The following is a 19,435-nucleotide window of genomic DNA, read 5'->3' as shown; positions in this document are numbered from 1 at the left end:
CCCAAGAAGCTGAGATCGAGCTCAGGAAATTTTTTGGTCACCTTCTCCTGGCAGAGCTCGAACCCCTTGATGAATGCTTCTTGGCCGAATCGGACGTTTAAGTCCCTCATCTCCGTGGAGGCCTTGAACTCCTCCACCGCAAGACCCCTGGCCTCCGAGACTAGGACCGAAATCTACTCCGCCAAATTGGCGACCTCGACCTCCGCCTTTCTCACCGTCTCCTCTAAGGTCTGCTTCTCTTCCTCCCGGGCCTGCTTTTCTTTCTCCAGGGCCTCTTGGAGGGCAACTACTTCAGCAGCCTTTTCTTTGAGGCGGGTGACTTCGGCCCGGCGATGCTCCTCCGCCTGGATGGCATCCCTCCTCGCCCGGTTCGTCGCCTCAATGTTGGCAAGGAGCTGGTGCCCAATCTGCAAGGGCGGCTAGGGGATCAGAAAAGGCTCGGAAAGCCAATTAAATGAAGACTTGTTTACCTCGAGAAAGGACCCTAGGGGTCTCAAACCCGCTGCTCAGGATCAGCGTGGTCAATCCTCTCGACGACTTCAGGCAGAATGCAGCCGTCGATCAACCACTTGATCAAGTCCTTATCATTGAAGGGGTTCTCCGGCTCTTCTTCGGAACCAAGGGACTCTTCAACGATGGCTCGACGGCTACTCACCCTGCGGGCCACCGACTTCCTTCTCCTCCCCCTCTCGACTCCGGGTGCCTCCATGGAACGGACCCCCAAAATGGGAGCCCCGATCGGCGGACTCCTTGAAGAGGCCCGGGGGGCCGGTGGCTCGGAGTCCGAAGGAACGTCGACCGTGGGAGCAGCCTGGACGGGCACGGTCGAGCTCGTCTCCTCCACTCTGACCTTCTTTGCTGATCCGGAAGCCGCGGCACCTTTTCTTTTATGGGCCTTGAGGCCCCTGGCGAGCATCCGTGCCGCTTCGGCATCCATTCCTGAAAAGAAAAAAAAAATTGAAAATCAGTAATGGGGTAAAGAAGGAAGAAGTGACATGCAAAAAAAAAAAAAGAAGAAAAGAAAAGAGAGAGAAGAAAAAAAGAGAGAAAGAAGAAGGACGGAAGAAAAGAAGAGGAAAGAAAAGATGGAATACTCGCAGGATCCTGGGGGCTCAGGCCGATGTTAAACAAAAATTGCTCCCTCAGAAGGTTGGGAAGGGAAGGAGCGGAATAGTCAAGAAGCTTTCGGGGGGCCTGAAGGTCGTCCTCCCCCAGACTGGGAGCCCGACGGACAGAGTCCCTCAGAGAGCCCCAAGGGGGCAGGCCCAGCCTCAAAGTTGGGCAGTGGACGAAGAGATATTTTCCCTTCCAGTTGTGGATTGAAGAGGGAGCGCCTTTCAACAACCCCTTCTTGCCAAACTGGAGGGAGAAATACCACCAGTCCTTCACCGAAGGGTGACGCTTGAAGGTGTAAAAATGCCTAAACAAAGAGAGGGATGGCTGAACCTCGACTACGTGGCAAAGGGAGAGGAACCCTATCAAAAACCTAAAAGAATTCGGAGCAACTGAAGCTAAAGAGATATCTAAGAAGCGAAAAAGGACGACGACAAAGGGCGAAAGCGGAAGCCAGAGTCTGGCACAGAACGCCTCCTGATACAGGCAGAAACGACCAGGTGGAGGGGTGCTAGCCCGGTCGGAGGGACCAGGAAGCTCCAGGTCATACTCCGGAGGAACTCCATACTGAACCGTTATCAGTAGGAGTTCATCCGGAGTCAGGGAGCAGGGAATGGCACCCGGCGCAAAAATCGGGCGAAGTCCGATCCCAGAAGTGGGTTCGTCTACAGAGTGGGGCTCCTGGGGGCCTGAGGCGGAAGAACTCCCGGAACCGCTAGAGGCGGAGGTGCCAGAAGATATTTCGAATGACTTCAAACGAAGACCCTAAAGATCCCGGAGAAATCAGGCGGGATAAAGGACGAGAGGTCGTGGGAGACCAAATTAGAGGAATGTGACAGAAGAAAATGGAGGAGAAAAGGCCCCTAAATGGCAAGAACAAAAATGAAGGTTCTGGGACTAACCTCGACCGCCCTGAAGGATGCAGAGGGGTGAGGACAGGGACGACTCGAAAGACGCCTAGGGCCAAAGAAGACGCCAAGGAGGGTCAGGGCTCTCGAAGGAAAGGCGGATACCAATAGAACTTTCAGACGAAAAGGTGGGTTTAAATAGACCCTGGGATCCGATGCCATAATGATCACGAATCCCCCAGGCCGACCCACGCTCGACACGTGTCCCACTCGCCTCGGCAGGCGACTAAAAGCGGCTGACAGCTGACGGAGCCATTACTGCACCGTGTCTGGGCCAACATACCAGCGAAAATTCCAAAGGGTCCCTTCGAATCGCCCCAATTCGAAAAGACTCCAGCATGCGCACATTTAATGCCAAAATATCTGGGGGCGATCGTGCACAGGATTCAAGGCGATAACTTCGGCTGTGAAAATTTCTCTGCACTTCCTTCATTCGAAATTCGAACTCGAAAGTAGGGGAACTGGTGTTGGGTTATAAATACCCCCTGCTGAAGTTCATGATGGGAGTGACCCTCCGGGGATCCAACTGACTTTCGACCTCCGGCAACATCTCTTCAAACCTCCCGGGCATCCGAGCCTCCGCCACACTCCCAAGTTTTGCCGACGGGCAGGACCCCGCCAGCGTCGACCAGATTCTTCACGACGTCTGGACTCCTACGGGAGCCGAACCTCACCCCCGATTCCAATTGCAAGCAGACTTTGTCCGGACTCCTACGGGAGTCGGACCTCGCCACGACTTCGCCTGCAGACTCCGCCTGGGCTCCTACGGGAGCCGGACTCCACCCACAACTCCAGCTGTAGGTAGACTTTGTCCGGACTCCTACAGGAGCCGGACCTCGCCCACGACTTCACCTGCAGACTCCGTCCGGGCTCCTACGGGAGCCGGACTCCGCCCATGACTCCAGCTGCAGGTAAACTTCGTCCGGACTCCTACGGGAGCCAGACTTCATCCCTGACTCTGATTGCAGGTAAACTTCGTCCGGACTCCTATGGGAGCCGGACCTCGCCCCTGATTCCAATTGCAGGCAGACTTTGTCCGAACTCCTACGGGAGCCGGACCTCGCCCACGACTTCGCCTGCAGACTCCGCCCGGGCTCCTACGGGAGTCAGACTCCGCCCACAACTCCAGCTGCAGGCAGACTTTGTCCAGACTCCTATGGGAGCCGAACCTCGCCACGACTTCACCTGCAGACTCCGCCCGGGCTCCTACGGGAGCCGAACTCCGCCCATGACTCCAGCTACAGGTAAACTTCGTCCGAACTCCTACGGGAGCCGGACTTCATCCCCGACTCCAATTGCAGGCAGACTTTGTCCGGACTCCTACAGGAGCCGGATCTCGCCCACGACTTCGCCTGCAGACTCCGCCCGGGCTCTTATGGGAGCCGGACTCCACCTACAACTCCAGCTGCAGGCAGACTTTGTCCGGACTCCTACGGGAGCCAGACCACGCCCACGACTTCACCTGCAGACTCCGCTCGGGCTCCTACGGGAGACGGACTCCGCCCATGACTCCAGCTGCAGGTAAACTTCATCCGGACTCCTACGGGAGCCGGACTTCGTCCCTGACTCTAATTGCAGGTAAACTTCATCCGAACTCCTACGGGAGCCGGACCTCGCCCCCAATTCCAATTGCAGGCAGACTTTGTCTGGACTCCTACGGGAGCCGGACCTCGCCCACGACTTCGCCTGCAAACTCCGCCCAAGCTCCTACGTGAGCCGGACTCCGCCCACAACTCCAGCTGTAGGTAGACTTTGTCCGGACTCCTACGGGAGCCAGACCTCACCCATGACTTCACCTGCAGACTCCGCACGGGCTCCTACGGGAGCCGGACTCCACCCATGACTCCAGCTGTAGGTAAACTTCATCCGGACTCCTACGGGAGCCAGACTTCATCCCTGACTCCAATTGCAGGCAGACTTTGTTCGGACTCCTACAGGAGCTGGACCTCGCCCATGACTTCACCTATAGACTCCGCCCGGGCTCCTACGGGAGCCAGACTCTGCCCATGACTCCAGCTGTAGGTAAACCTCGTCCGGACTCCTGCGGGAGCCGGACTTCGTCCTGACTCTAATTGCAGGTAAACTTCGTCCGGACTCCTACGGGAGTTGGACCTCGCCCATGACTTCACCTGCAGACTCCACCCGGGCTCCTACGGGAGCCAGACTCCGCCCACGACTCCAGCTGCAGGTAAACTTCGTCCGGACTCCTACGGGAGCCGAACTTCATCCCTGACTCATATTGCAGGTAAACTTCGTCCAGACTCCTACGGGAGCCGGACCTCGCCCCCGACTCCAATTGCAGGCAGACTTTGTCCAGACTCCTACAGGAGCTGGACCTCGCCCACGACTTCACCTGCAGACTCCGCCCGAGCTCCTACGGGAGCCGAACTCCGCCCACGACTCCAGCTGCAGGTAAACCTCGTCCGGACTCCTGCGGGAGCCGGACTTCGTCCTGACTCTAATTGCTGGTAAACTTCGTCCGGACTCCTACGAGAGCCAGACCTCACCCCTGACTCCAATTGCAGGCAGACTTTGTCCAGACTCCGGGAGCCAGACCTCGCCCACGACTTCACCTGCAGACTCCGCCCGGGCTTCTGCAGGAGCCGGACTCCGCCCACGACTCCAACTGCAGGTAAACCTCGTCCAGACTCCTACGGCAGTCGGACTTCGTCCCTGACTCTAATTGCTGGTAGACTTCGTCTGAGCTCCTACGGGAGCCAGACTTCGTCTCCAGCCTCAGCTACAGGAAGACTCCGTCCGGACTCCTGTGGGAGCCAGACTTCATCCCTGACTTCAATTGAAAGAAGACTCCATCCGGGCTCCTGCGAGAGTCGGACTCCAAGCTCTTCTCAGACGGGTGGCTAGCCACCTCTCTCCACCAGACACCTCAGCCGAACTCCGACCGATAGACCTAGACCCCCTGGCAGGCTGCAGCAACAGCCACGACTCTGCTCCACCTCCTACGATGAATTCCACACGGCTCCATCACTCCCTGGCAGGCCATAATAATGGCCACGATCCTGCTCCACTTTCTGCAACGGATACCGTGCGATTCTTTCATTCTCTGGCAAGTCGCGACAACGGACGCCGCTCTGCTCCACGTGGTAGACACCACGTGGCACACCCCGGTGATAGCCACGGGTCCACTCCACTACTCCCCGCAACAAACTCCTCCTGACTCTGGACGGCCCACTGTCAGACGGTTACAGACATCGCTATCAGTTTGTTGCCCCCTCCGCCTATAAAAGGGGGGACCCGAGATACATTATTTTCTAAACTTTATTTTCTATCCCAAAACTCTACTAAAATTTTTATTCGAGCACTCCATTCTTGTTGAGGCAGAGAACTGACTTGAGTCTCGGAGGGTCTTGCTAGAGCAACCCCACCTCCAGTTTAGACTTCTTTTGCAGGTCCCGACGGCGATCGTGACTCCTTCGACTCCAGCTTCTCCGACGTAAGCGGATTTTTGCACCAACATATATATATATATATATATATATATATATATATATATATATATATATATATATATATATACATACATACATACATACATATACACTTGTGTGTGTGTGTGTGTATATATATATATATATACATATATATACGCACACATATGTATTTATATATTTGTATATATGTATATGTATATGTATATATATATATATATATGTATGTATATATATATATATGTATATCTGTATATGTATATATATGTATGTCTATATATATATATATATATAAATTAAATATATATATTGGGTATAAAATAACCCCAGTCGAAATTCGTAAGAGGCCGTCCCTCCCAGGACTCTTCCAGCTTCCGACCTTGTGCGGCGTCTTTCTGAACTCCCCCGGCTGTCCGAGCTTTCATAATACTATCTGGACTTCTCTGATAATGAACTCCTTCAGCAATCTACCAGACTACTCCAAATGCTCTCTGGGCTTCACTATCAGCCGATTTTCTGCAGTGATCGATTACTCTCCGAATCTCTTCTAGACTTCTTCCAGCCACGATCGATTTTACTCCGAACTTCTTCCAGACTTCATCAATAGCCGAGCTTCTCCAGCAATAGAACTTCTACAGTCACCAAACTCCATCCAAGTTTCTACGGTAGTCGTCCACCTTTCGAATTTCATCCGAGCTCCTACAAGAGCCGGACTCCGTCCGAACTTCTACAGCAGATGGATCCTAGACGAACTTCTACAATAGACGGGCTCCACCAGCCGGATCTCTACTCTGAACTTCTATTGCAAGCGGATTTCATCCGAGCTTCTACAATAAGAAGTCTTCATCTGAGTTTTCACGGCAACCGATCTTCATCCAAGCTTCTACAGTAAGCGGCCTCCTTCCGTACTCCTATAAGAATCGAACACCATCCAAACTTCTACAATAGAATTGAATTCAAGACTCCTCCGACGGACAAACTATCACAATGCCTTTCGAACTCCACTATCAGTCGACCTTCTGCTGAATTTCTCGTGAAACCGGACCTCTCCAGTGGACAGTCTTCAGACGAGCTTCTACATCAGACAAATTTCAGGTAGACTTCTCTAGCAATCGGACTCCTGCCAAACTTCTCCAACAGGAGATCCCCATCTGAGCTTCTGCAGCAGACGACTTCCACCTACAGCATCAGCACTCAAGGCACCCGACAATAGTAGACTCGTCAGCAACCTCAAAAATATCCGAGCTTCTCTTAGATTGCTGAGACAGAGAGCCATTCCGCTCTATCATACATCCCAGCCGAGCGTCAGCCGTCCAGCCCGAACTCTCTGGCAAGTCGCGACAACGGACACTACCCCACTCCGCCCTCCATAACAAACTCCACATGGCCCTACCATTCTCTGACAAGTCACGACAACGGACACTACTCCACTCTCTGTAACAGATTCCACGTGGCCCCACCACTCTCTGGCAAGTCACGATAATGGACACCACTCCACTCTCCTTAACAAACTCCACGTGGTCCTGAATAGCCCACTACCAGACAGTTACAGACGTTGCTGTCAAGCAGTTACGCTCCCCCATCTATAAAAGAGTCCCTCCCAGATACGTTCTCCTCTAAGCTCTAAACTCTATCTCAAAACTCTGCTAAAATCCCATTCGAGTGCTCCATTTCTGTTGAAGCAGAGTACTGACTTGAGCATCAGAGGATCTTGCCGGAGCACCCCCAACTCTGGATTAGACTTCCCTTGCAAGTCCCGACGGCGGCCGCGATCCCCTCGACTCCAGCTTCTCCGATGTCGGTGGAATTCTGCACTAACAGAATTGGCATTAGAGGAAGGACTGTGTCTTCGTAGGACCCTTATTCCTATAAGAGTACTCAGCAGGACTATCTCCGATCATCTTCTTCGACATCTTCTCTTCTTCTCCTGCCAGATCCCCACCTGATGCCTCCCCGAAAACCATCCACCAGGCGATCTACGGCTTTCGTGGCCAGATCTCAGCGAGATCCGCAAGCTCCAGTCTCGTCTCTAGTTTTCTAGGCTCCTCCTCCTTCAACAATGACAGTCGGCATGGAGCAGTTCGACCTGCTGGTTCCGCAGATCAGGAGCCTCATCGAAGTAGTGCAGGCCATGCAGTAGCAGCCGCAGCAGCCGCAGGCATCTATGCGGTTGGAAAGAGCATCGTCGAAGTTCCAGAATCTAACGAACGAGCGACCCACTTGGGCCAGTCGCCCTATCTTCCTTGGAAAGGGGAAGCAGAGGGTGGAGAGCCCTCTGTCCGATCATGATTCCACCCCTGGAGAGTCCCTACCTCCGTTCTGTTAGAAGACCCTTAAGACTCGCAGTCAAGAGGATCTCCTGGATCAAAGGTTCCAGGAGATGAACCGATGGATCGAAGAGCTCTGCCATGCTCCCCCTGCTTATGGTGAGGATATCTGTACTGACCCTCCTTTCTCTCAAATGATTATGCAGGAACCAATCCTGTCGAACTTCAAGCTCCCTCAATTTGAGAGCTACGACGGAACCTCAAATCCGGTTGACCACCTGGAGGCCTTCCGGACAATGATGCTGCTCCATGGCGTGCCAGACGCCATCCTATACCGAGCTTTCCCATCTACCTTAAAGAGAGCAGCAAGAAATTGGTACTCGACACTGAAGCTGGGTACTATCTTCTCCTTTGATCAGATGAGCCACCAGTTTACTGCTCATTTCGTCAGCAGCCGACGTCTCTGGAGAGGTTCAGAGTCCCTCATCAACATCAAGCAAAAGGAGGAAGAATCCATCCAAACTTACATCAACCGTTTTAACGCCGCCTCATTGGAGGTCCGAAACTTGGACCAATCAGTTGCAATGGCCACCCTGAAGAGCAGTCTTCAAAAGAATGATCTTCTATTTTTCCTGAAAAAGAAGTATCCCAGGGACTTCGCTGATTTACTGGCTCGGGCCGAAGGATATGTCCGAGCAGAGAAAGCCTTCAAGCTAAAGGACGAGGAGACCGTGAAGGAGCGACAGGTGGGTGACTCTAGCAAGCCCGCAGCTGAAAAAGGATCGAGTGAAGCTCGGCCACATTCTCGAACTCTCCCTGGACACAAGCATGTCTGGACTCCTCGTCGGGCTCATAGGCAGAGGAGCTCAGACCGTAGAGTTTGGTGGAGCTCTCCCCCAGGAAGATTCCACAGCTACGCCCCTCTCAATGCTCCAAAAGTCCAAGTGCTGATGGAGGTCAGAGAGCAGCTGCCAAGGTCGGAAAGGATGCACACACACCCCGAGAAGCGCAACCCTAACAAGTTCTACCTCTATCATCGTGACCACGGCCACGACACAGAGGAGTGTATTCAGCTCTGAGACGAGATCGAGGAGCTCATCAGATGAGGTCAGCTCGACAGATTCATCTGACGCCGGCTTGAGGGTAGGGAAGATCGACCGAGGGCCCTACCACAACCAGAGCCATCAAGAAGGGAAGAATAGTTTGGAGACTGACCTCCAATCAGGATCATCAACACCATCTCTGGAGGACTCCGACGGGGAGCAGCCAGTGGATCGGCCGAACCGCCCAAGCAGTAGAGGACTAAAGAATCTATAACCTTTACTGAAGAAGATGCCAAGGAGATTCAATTCCCCCATAATGATGCAGTTGTAGTTTCTTTAAATATTGCTGACTATGATGTACGCTACATTCTTGTTGATAGTGGAAGCTCTGTCGATATTTTATTTTACGATGCATTCTCAAAAATATCCATTCCAGATGGTCGATTAGGGCCGATAAGCTCCTCGTTGGTAGGGTTCATTGGTGATGCTGTGCTAGTGGAAGGAGTAATAACTTTGATCATAGTTGCAGGTCGGTACCCGAAACAATCCAGAGTGCAAGTGGATTTTCTGGTAGTAACGGTGCTGTCTGCCTACTACTCGACTGACAATGCAATACTCGGCCGACCTGGCCTCAATGCCCTCCAAGCTATGGTGTCGACCTACTATTTGAAATTGAAATTTCCTACCAGCCAAGGTGTCGGAGAGGTCAGAGGAGATCAAGTCCTGGCAAGACACTGCTATAGCATAGCCCTACAAAGAAACGGTCAGTCTGACCCCTATCCGGTTGATAGATTAGACACCCGTGATGATCTTGCTGAAGAATGGGGTGAGCCGATTGAAGATCTTGTCTCAATTCCTTTGAACGATGGGAATGAGGAGCATGTGGTGAAGATCGACTCCAACCTGGGAGAAGAGGTACGGACACAGCTCATCAATTTTCTACAAAAGAATACGGATGTTTTCGCTTGGGTTCCGACGGACATACCGGGGATTGATGCGGAAGTCATGAAACACTGTCTAGCTATTGATCCCAAACATCGACCGATGAAGGAAAAAATTCGAGGTCATGCACCAGAAAGGCAGAAAGCAATAGTTGAGAAAGTTGATAAACTCCTGAAAGCCGGGTTCATCAGAGAAGTCAACTATCCAAACTGGGTCTCCAATGTGGTTCTCGTCAAGAAGGTGAATGGTAAGTGGAGGATGTGTATAGACTTCAAAAAGCTAAACAAAACCTGCCCGAAGGACAGTTACCCTTTGCCCAGAATTGACTAATTAGTGGACACAACCTCGGGCCACGAGCTTCTCACTTTCATGGATGCATTTTTCGGCTACAATCAAACTAGGATGGTACTAGAGGACGAAGAAAAAACTGCTTTTATTACTAACCGTGGTCTTTATTGTTACAGGGTCATGCTTTTTGGCCTCAAAAATATAGGGGCGACCTATCAATGGCTGGTGAACAAGATCTTCAAAGAGCAGATCAGCCGCAACATGGAGGTCTACGTGGATGACATTCTTGTAAAAAGTAAATCCTCAATGAACCATGTCGCTGACCTTGAGGAGACCTTCAGCACCCTCCGAAAATATAAGATGAAGCTGAACCCAGCCAAGTGCGCTTTTGGAGTAACCTCAGGGAAATTCTTGGGCTTTATGGTATCGGGATGCGGGATCGAAGCAAATCCAGAAAAGATTCATGCTATCCAGGAAATGACCATCCCAAAGTCAATAAAGGAAGTCCAATGCCTCACTGGGAGAGTAGCAGCTCTGAACCGCTTCGTCTCTAGGTCGGTCGAACGATGCCTACCTTTCTTTCAGACTCTCAAGCAGCCGAAGAACTTCTGTTGGACCACTGAATGTCAGCAAGTATTTGAAGAATTGAAGAACTACCTCAACTCACCTCTGCTATTGGTAAAGCCCAAACCTGGAGAGGAGTTGTTCCTATACCTGGCTGTCTCTCCTGTGGCTCTCGCAGCAATTCTGGTTAAGGAAGAAGCAAAAATTCAACGACCAATCTACTACATAAGTCGAGTATTGAGAGATGCCGAAATCAGGTATACTAAGTTAGAGAAACTAACTTATGCCTGGTTGATTGCAGCTCGAAGGCTCCGACCTTATTTCAAGGGCACACCATAACACTGCTCACCGACCAGCCGATTAAGGTAGTTCTGCATCAAGCAGATGCTTCCGGAAGGATAACGAAATGGGCAGTCAAGCTCATGAAATTCGACATCAACTATCAATCTCGACCGGCGATAAAAACTCAGATATTAGCAGACTTCATAGTGGAATGCACTATCTCAGAAGAAGTCGAACTTGAGCAAGGTGAAACTGACAACCCAGGGCTCCAACCGAACTCCCCTGAAGAAAAAACAGATCTCCCTGATCGTTTTTGGACCCTCTACGTGGATGGTTCCTCCAACATGTCAGGCACGGGCGTGGGCCTGATCTTGATCAATCCAAAAGAAATTATCGTGGAGTACGCGCTGCGCTTTGAATTTCCTATAATAAATAATGGAGTAGAATATGAAGCTCTGATTGTAGGACTGAGGATCGCCAAAGAGTTAGAAGTAGATCAGCTCCAAGTCTACAGTGACTCCCAATTGGTGGTGGGACAAGTCAGTGAAAACTATGAAGCTCGAGAGGACAGTATGGCCAAGTATCTCAAAAAGGTAAAAGAGATCATCCCTGCCTTTGGCAGCTTTGACATCAAGCAGATTCCAAGAGCAGAAAATACTAGGGTCGACCTTCTCTCCAAGTTGGCTATACTGGCTCTGGCTGAACTGCCCAAGAAAATCTTCTTCAAAGTTCTGAAGTGCCCAAGTATGAAAAAACTGCAGCTTATAATGGAGATCAGCCATAAGCCCAGCTGGATTGACCCGCTAGTTGCATACCTCAAAGACGGAGTTCTTCCTCATGATGCAAAAGAAGCTCGGAAGCTTAGGAACCAAGCCTCCCGATATATCCTTTACGAAGGCAAGCTATACAAGAGGTCGTACTTTTTGCCCCTCCTGAAATGTCTCCAACTTTCTGAAGCCGACTTGGCCTTGTGGGAGGTACATAAAGGAGTCTGCGGAAGTCACCTGAGAGCCAGATCTTTATCCCGCAAACTGCTTTGACAAGGTTATTACTGGCCTACAATGTACCACGACTCCATTGAATATGTCAGAAAGTGTGATCGATGTCAGAGATATGCGAATATCCAAAGATAGCCCGCTTCTGAACTTACACCCTTGAGTGCCCCATGGCCGTTTGCACAATGGGGGATGGATATCCTCGGACCTTTTTCCATGGCATCCGGGTAGCGAAAGTTCCTCCTGGTGGCAATTGACTACTTCACCAAGTGGGTCGAAGCTGAACCTTTGGCGAAAATCACAAAAGCTAAAGTGCAGGACTTCATCTGGAAGTCAATTGTCTGTAGGTTCGGCTTACCCAGAACTCTCATTACTGATAATGGGTGACAATTTGCTGGAGCAAGGTTTGCTAAATTTTGTGAGGACTTAAACATCTCCCATAACTTCACGTCAGTAGCCCATTCGCAGGCAAACGGCAAAGCCGAGGTTACTAACAAGACTCTATTGCAAGGAATCAAGGCGAGACTTGAAAAAGTAAAGGAAACTTGGGCAGATGAGCTTTACCATGTGTTGTGGGTGTACCGAACTACCCAAAGACTGCCCACAGGGGAGACCCCCTTTGCCTTAGCCTTCGGAACAGAAGTCGTAATTCCGATCAAACTCAAGCTTCCATCGGCACGAGTTGTGGCATTCGACGAGCAGTGCAACTCACAGAATCTTAAGGCCAACCTCGACTTGTTAGAAGAAAAGTGAGAGACAGCTCAAGTTCAAATGGCAGCCTACAAGCAGAAAGCAGCCCGCTACTACAACTCCTGGGTCAAAAGCAAAGCCTTCAGAGCGGGGGACTTAGTATTTCGGTGAGCCGCTATTTCACAACCTCAGAATCAAAGAAAACTCACCCCAAACTGGGAAGACCCGTATGAAGTCAAGGAGGTAGTCTGGCCCGAAACATACTATCTAAAAGAGCTCGAAGGAGCAGACCTTCCGTGACCATGGAATTCAAAAAATCTACGAATATATTACTGATAACTTTATCTTAAATAAAAGTTTCATATTCGCATATCTTTTCTTTTGGCATGAGCTTATAATGATAGAGAGTAGCTCCTTCAGATAATCAAAATTGAGCATGTCAGGAACAAGAGGAGAACCTCGTCCTGACACAAATGAAGGCCCAGTTATTTAGAGATCGGATGGGGGGAGAGGCCCTTGCAACGGTCCTTATGCACCCCCGCAGTCATGTTAGGAACAAGAAGAGAACCTCATCCTAACATGAGCAAGGTCGAAGGCCTGGTTATTTAGAGACCAGATGGGGGGAGAGGCCCTTGCAACGGCCCTAATGCGCCCCCACAGTCATGTTAGAAACAGGAGGAGGACCTCGTCCTAACATGAGCAAAGTCGAAGGCCAAGTTATTTAGAGATCGGATGGGAAGAGAGGTCCTTGCAACGGCCCTTATGCGCCCCCATAGCCATATTAGGAACAGGAGGAGAACCTCATCCTAACATGAGCAAAGTCGAAGGCCCGATTATTTAAAGATCGGATGGGGGGAGAGGTCCTTGCAACGGCCCTAATGCACTGCCACGGCCATGTTAGGAACAGGAGAAGAATCTCATCCTAACATGAGCAAAATCGAAGGCCCGATTATTTAGAGATCGGATGGGAAGAGAGGCCCTTGCAACGGCCCTTATGCGTCCCCACAGCCATGTTAGGAACAGGAGGAGAACCTCGTCCTAACATGAGCAAAGTCGAAGGTCCGGTTATTTAGAGACCGGATGGGGGGAGAGGCCCTTGCAACGACCCTTATGCGCCCCCATAGCCATGATAGGAACAGGAGGAGAATCTCATCCTAACATGAGCAAGGTCGAAGGCCCGATTATTTAGAGATCAGATGGGGGGAGAGGCCCTTGCAACGGCCCTTATGTGCCCCCACAGCCCTGTTAGGAACAGGAGAAAAACTTCATCCTAACGTGAGCTGAAATTGATTGAGTCAGAAACAGGAGGAGAACCTCATCCTGACACAAACGAAAATCTGATCGTTTAAGACCAGAGAGGGGAAGAGCCCCCTCAACAGCTCCTCTACACCCCTACAACCCCGTTAGGAGTAGAGGAAAAATCCTCACCCAAACATAAAAAAAAGAGGAGAGAGAAAAAGAGAAAGTGACAGGCTACACCAGAGATAAGGGAAAAATAAACTACATCAAGATACAAGGGACCTCGTCTCAACGAGGAGGGAGACTCTTGTCAAAAACCCTCAGTCCCTAAGGGGGAACCCAACACTGGCAGGAGAAAATAGACTTCCTCAAAGTAACAAAAAGTTTAGGCCCCAAGCTCGAATATCGGAAGAGAGCGTCAAACTCGAATGGCCACAAAAAGATCTTCGATCATGAACAAAAAGGGCGCATCAACACAGTGATGACCAGGAACCTTCAAACAACATCGACATCGAACAAGACAAAAGACAAGAGAAGTTTGGTAAACTACAACTCAATGTAAGAATAGACAAGGTAATGAAAAATTTTCTTTTCATTTCATTAGTAAAGTGCGTGTTTTAAAGCCTTTGAAGGCCAAAAAAAATGACAAGAAAAGAAAAGAATACATGGAACAACAAAAAGTAAAAAAGCTCTAAGGAAGCTCGGCTTCTTCCGACTTCGAACTCTCGGTTCCAGCCATCATCAGGGATTGCTTTAAGTTCTTAACTTCTTCTTCCAGTCCCCTTTAAAGGATTTTGCTTCTCCGACCTCCGTCCCTCCTCCATTTCTAGGGTTTCTTCCCCTCCTCTCTTCCTTCGCTCTCCATGGCACCAAGGAAATCGAGGGCTTCGAGTCGAAATCTCGAGCTCATCCGCAAGATCGAAAAGTACTCGCGGTCGAAGATGCACCACAAGTGTGGGCTCTGGGCGATCAAGGTGAAGCACGACGGTGTCTTTCCATGCCACGAGCCCAAGGAGGTGCCGCCCAAGCCCGCCGAGAAGCCAGGATGCACCCGTTGACCAATCTTTTTATTAAATCTCTATTGTTGAAGGAATTCTCCTTCGAATCCTCTTCAGAGCCGTCGGCCCCCTCGATGGCAGCCCTGCTGCTGCGGCTCTTGCGGGCCAACATCTTCTTTCTCCTCCTCCTTTCGACCCCCGGTGCCTCCTCGGGGTGAGACTTTGGAGCAGGAACCTCGGTTGGAGGGCTTCTCAAAGAAGCTCGGGGGACTGCAGCCTCGATGTCGGAGGGGGCGTCGATGGCAATGGCCGTCTGGACAAGCACGATCAAGCTCATCTCTTCTACCCTAGCCCTCTTCGCCGCCCCCGAGGATGCGACGCCTTTCCTCTTGTGGGTCTTGAGACCCTTGGCTAGCATTCGAGTTGCGTCTGCGTCCATATCTGCAACGAAGGAAGATCGACCCAGCTTAGAAAAGAACAAGAAGAAAGGGAAAGCAACGAATGATTAAAAAAAATATCGGTAAGGTTGAGAGGGCTTAGACTGACGTTAAATAAAAGTTGCTCCTTCAGAAGGTCGGAGAGGAGAGGAGCTAGATAAGCCTCGAGTTTATTGGAGGCTTCAAGGTCGTCCCTTCCCAGGCTAGAAGTCCGACGGACGGAGTCCCTCAGGGAGCCCCAAGGGGGCAACCCCAGCTCCAAGATCGGGCATCGAACATAGAAGTACCTCTCCTTCCAGTTGTGGATAGAAGAGGGGGCACCTTTCAGCAACCCCTTTCTATCAAACTGGGAGGAGAAGTACCACCAGTCCTTGGTCGAAGGGTGACGCTTGAAGGTATAGAAATTCCTAAATAAGGAAAGGGTTGGCCGAACTTCAGCTAAACGACAGAGGGAAAGAAATCCTATTAGAAACCTAAAGGAGTTCAGTGCTACAGAAACTAGAAAAATATTCAAAAAATAAAAAAGAGCGACGACAAAAGGGGGAAGTGGAAGTCGAAGCCCGATGTAGAAAGCTTCTTGATATAAGCAGAAGCGGCCAGGAGGAGGGGCGCTAGTCCGGTCAGTTGGCCCGGGAAGCTCAAACTCGTACTCCGGAGGAACCCCATACTGAATCCTGATCAGCGAGAGTTCGTCCGAAGTCAGAGTGCTAGGAATGGTGTCTGGTACAAAGACCGGACGAGGTTCATCTACAGAACTAAGATTTTGGAGGGCTGGAACGGATGAACTCCTAGAACTGCTAGAGGAGGAAGTGTTGGAGGACATTATGAATCAAGCGAAAACCCTAGAAAATCCTGAAAAAATCGAGAAAAATGAGAAGCAGGGCGCTCGCGGGGAAACCGAACGGGCATAACGTGAATGATAAAAAATGAAAGAAGAACAAGAAAGAGAGGGGTTCCAGAGCTAACCTAAGCTGGTCCGAAAGATGCAGGAAGGCAGCAAGGGTGATGGGGGCCGACCCGAAGAGCGCCTAAAACTGAGAGGGACACGTTGGAGGAAGACGAAGTTCTCGGAGAAGAAGAAAGGCACCAACAGAATTCTCAGGCAAAGTGAAACCCCTGAAGAAGGGGGGCAGATTTAAATAGGCAATGGCGTCTGGCGCAATAATAATTGCGGATCTCCTCTGGCCGATCTACAACTGCCGCATGTCCCACTCATCATGACGGGCAGCTGAAGGTGGCTGACAACTGATAAAATTATTATTGCACCGTACCTAAAGCAACGCTCCAGTAGAAATTTCGAAAAAATCTTTTCGGGTCGCCTCGATTTGAAAAGACTCCAGCACCAACGTGCCAAATGCCAAAATATCTGGAAACAACCGAATATGAAAATCAAGGGAGGCAACTTTGGTTGTAAAAATTTCTCTGTACTTCCTTCATTCGGAACCCAAACTCAGAAGTAGGGGGACTGGTGTTGGGTATAAAATAACCCCAGCCGAAGTTCATAAGAGGCCGACCCTCCCAGGGCTCTTCCAGCTTTCGACCTTGTGCGGCATCTTTCTGAACTCCTCCGACTGTCCGAGCTTCCATAATACTATCCGAACTTCTCCGATAATGAGCTCCTTCAGTCGTCTATCGGACTGCTCCAAATGCTCTCTGGACTTCACTATCAGTCGATTTTCTACAGTGATCGACTACTCTCCGAATCTCTTTCAGACTTCTTCCAGCCACGATCATTTTTACTCCGAACTTCTTTCGAACTTCGTCAATGGCCGAGCTTCTCCAGCAGCAGGACTTCTACAGTAACCAAACTCCATCCAAGTTTCTACGATGGTCGACCGCCTTCCGAATTTTATCCGAGCTCCTACAAGAGCCAGACTCCGTCCGAACTTCTACAGTGGATGGATCCTAGATGAACTTCTACAATGGATAGGCTCCACCAGCCGGATCTCTACTCCGAACTTCTATTGCAAGTGGATTTCATCCGAGCTTCTACAATAAGAAGTCTCCATCCGAGCTTTCACGGCAACCGATCTTCGTCCAAGCTTCTACAGTAAGCGACCTCCTTTCAGACTCCTACCAGAACCAGATTGCATCTGAACTTCTACAATAGAATTAAATTCAAGACTCCTCCAGTGGACGAACTTTCACAACGCCTTTCGAACTCCACTATCGATCGACCTTCTGCTGGATTCCTCATGAAATCAGACCTCTCCAGTGGACAGTCTTCAGACGAGCTTCTACATCAAACAAATTCCAGACGGACTTCTCTAGCAATCGAACTCCTGTCGGATTTCTCCAACAGGAAGTTCCCGTCCGAGCTTCTATAGTAGATGACTTTCACCTGCAGCATCAGTGCTCAAGGCACCCAACAACAGTAAACTCGTCAGCAATCTCGAAAATATCCGAGCTTCTCTTAGATTGCTGAGACAGAGAGCCATTCCACTCTATCATACGTCTCAGCTGAGCTTCAGCCATCCAGCTCGAACTCTCTGGTAAGTCATGACAACGGACACTACCCCACTCCGCCCTCTGTAACAAACTCCACGTGGCCCAACCATTCTCTGGCAAGTCACGATAACGGACACCACTCCACTCTCTGTAATAGATTTCACATGGCCCCACCACTCTCTAGCAAGTCGCGACAACAGACATCACTCCACTCTCCATAACAAACTCCACGTGGCCCTGAACGGCCCACTACCAGGCAGCTACGGACGTCGCTGTCAAGCGGATACGCTCCCCCATCTATAAAAGAGACCCTCCCAAATACGTTCTCCTCTAAGCTCTAAACTCTATCTCAAAACTCTGCTAAAATCCCATTCGAGTGCTTCATTTCTATTGAAGCAGAGTACTGACTAGAGCATCGGAGGGTCTTGCCGAAGCATCCCTAACTCCGGTTTAGACTTCCCTTGTAGGTCCCGACGACGGCCGTGATTTACTCGACTCCAACTTCTCCGATATCGGTGGAATTCTGCACCAACAATATATATATATATATGTATATATATATATATATATATGCGTGTGTGTATACATACACATATATGTATATATGTATATATAGATATATATATATATACAAATATATATATATACACATATATGTATATATTGGTATATATATATCTATATATGTATTTATAGATAAGTATATATGTATATATATACACAAAAATTTATATATATATATATATATATATATATATATATATGTATATACATATCTATATATATATATATGGACAGACACACACACAAATATGCATATACATATGTGACTGTGTGTGTATACAAATGTATCTATATATGTATGTATGTATATAAATCTATACACACGCGCACACACACACATATGTATGTATAAATATTGTCACGCCCCCGATCCGAGATTGTGAATCGAGGGTCGCGGCAACCGCCGCATACTCATGAAGAACTCTCTCCATAAGCATGCAAGGCATCTCATCACGATATCAATGCATCGCAGCAAAATAAATTTAAATAATTATTATTCAACTATAATTCAAGTAATTAAATCAAATGTCTTACATCTAATAAAATTTTACTAAAAATAAAATAATAAATCTAAGTTCAATGAAGTTGACAATGCTAAATCTCGCCTCTAAAAGCTCTGTCCCAATATTTCTTCCCACGCTCGAAATTAATTATCTGAATCTGAAAAATAGAAAGAAAAGTAATGAGCTAGACAGCCCAGTAAGTAACAAATATCTCTACCAGATATTCAGATATTATATAATTTTCAAGAATAATGTTGTAATTAAACATAAAAATATATTTCATGCTGATTTAATGCAAATCCAATATTTTCAAATATTCACATATAATATAATCATAAATCCGATTCGATTCAAAACACTCATAACTAAACAGCCTCGACTATGACCAACGTTTAACCCCCATTGGCGGGATCCACAGAATACCAGCGCACAACCCCCACTGGCAGGGTCCAGAAATACCAGCGCACAACCCCCACTGGCAGGGTCCACAAATACCAGCGCACAACCCCCACTGGCAGGGTCCATAAAGTACCAACGTATAATCCCCATTGGCGAGGCCCACTGAAACATAGTTAGGCTGAGAGCATAAATTCGATCTATATCAAAACACTTAGTACCATAATATATATCATAATCTTTCACTAAACATGTGCATAAATCGATATACCATAACATTTCAAAAGTACTTTTCTTTCAAAACATAAT

The sequence above is a fragment of the Elaeis guineensis genome, chromosome 5 (assembly GCF_000442705.2).
Source record: "Elaeis guineensis isolate ETL-2024a chromosome 5, EG11, whole genome shotgun sequence".
Lineage (NCBI taxonomy): Eukaryota > Viridiplantae > Streptophyta > Magnoliopsida > Arecales > Arecaceae > Elaeis > Elaeis guineensis.
This window is presented reverse-complemented; position numbering follows the sequence as displayed.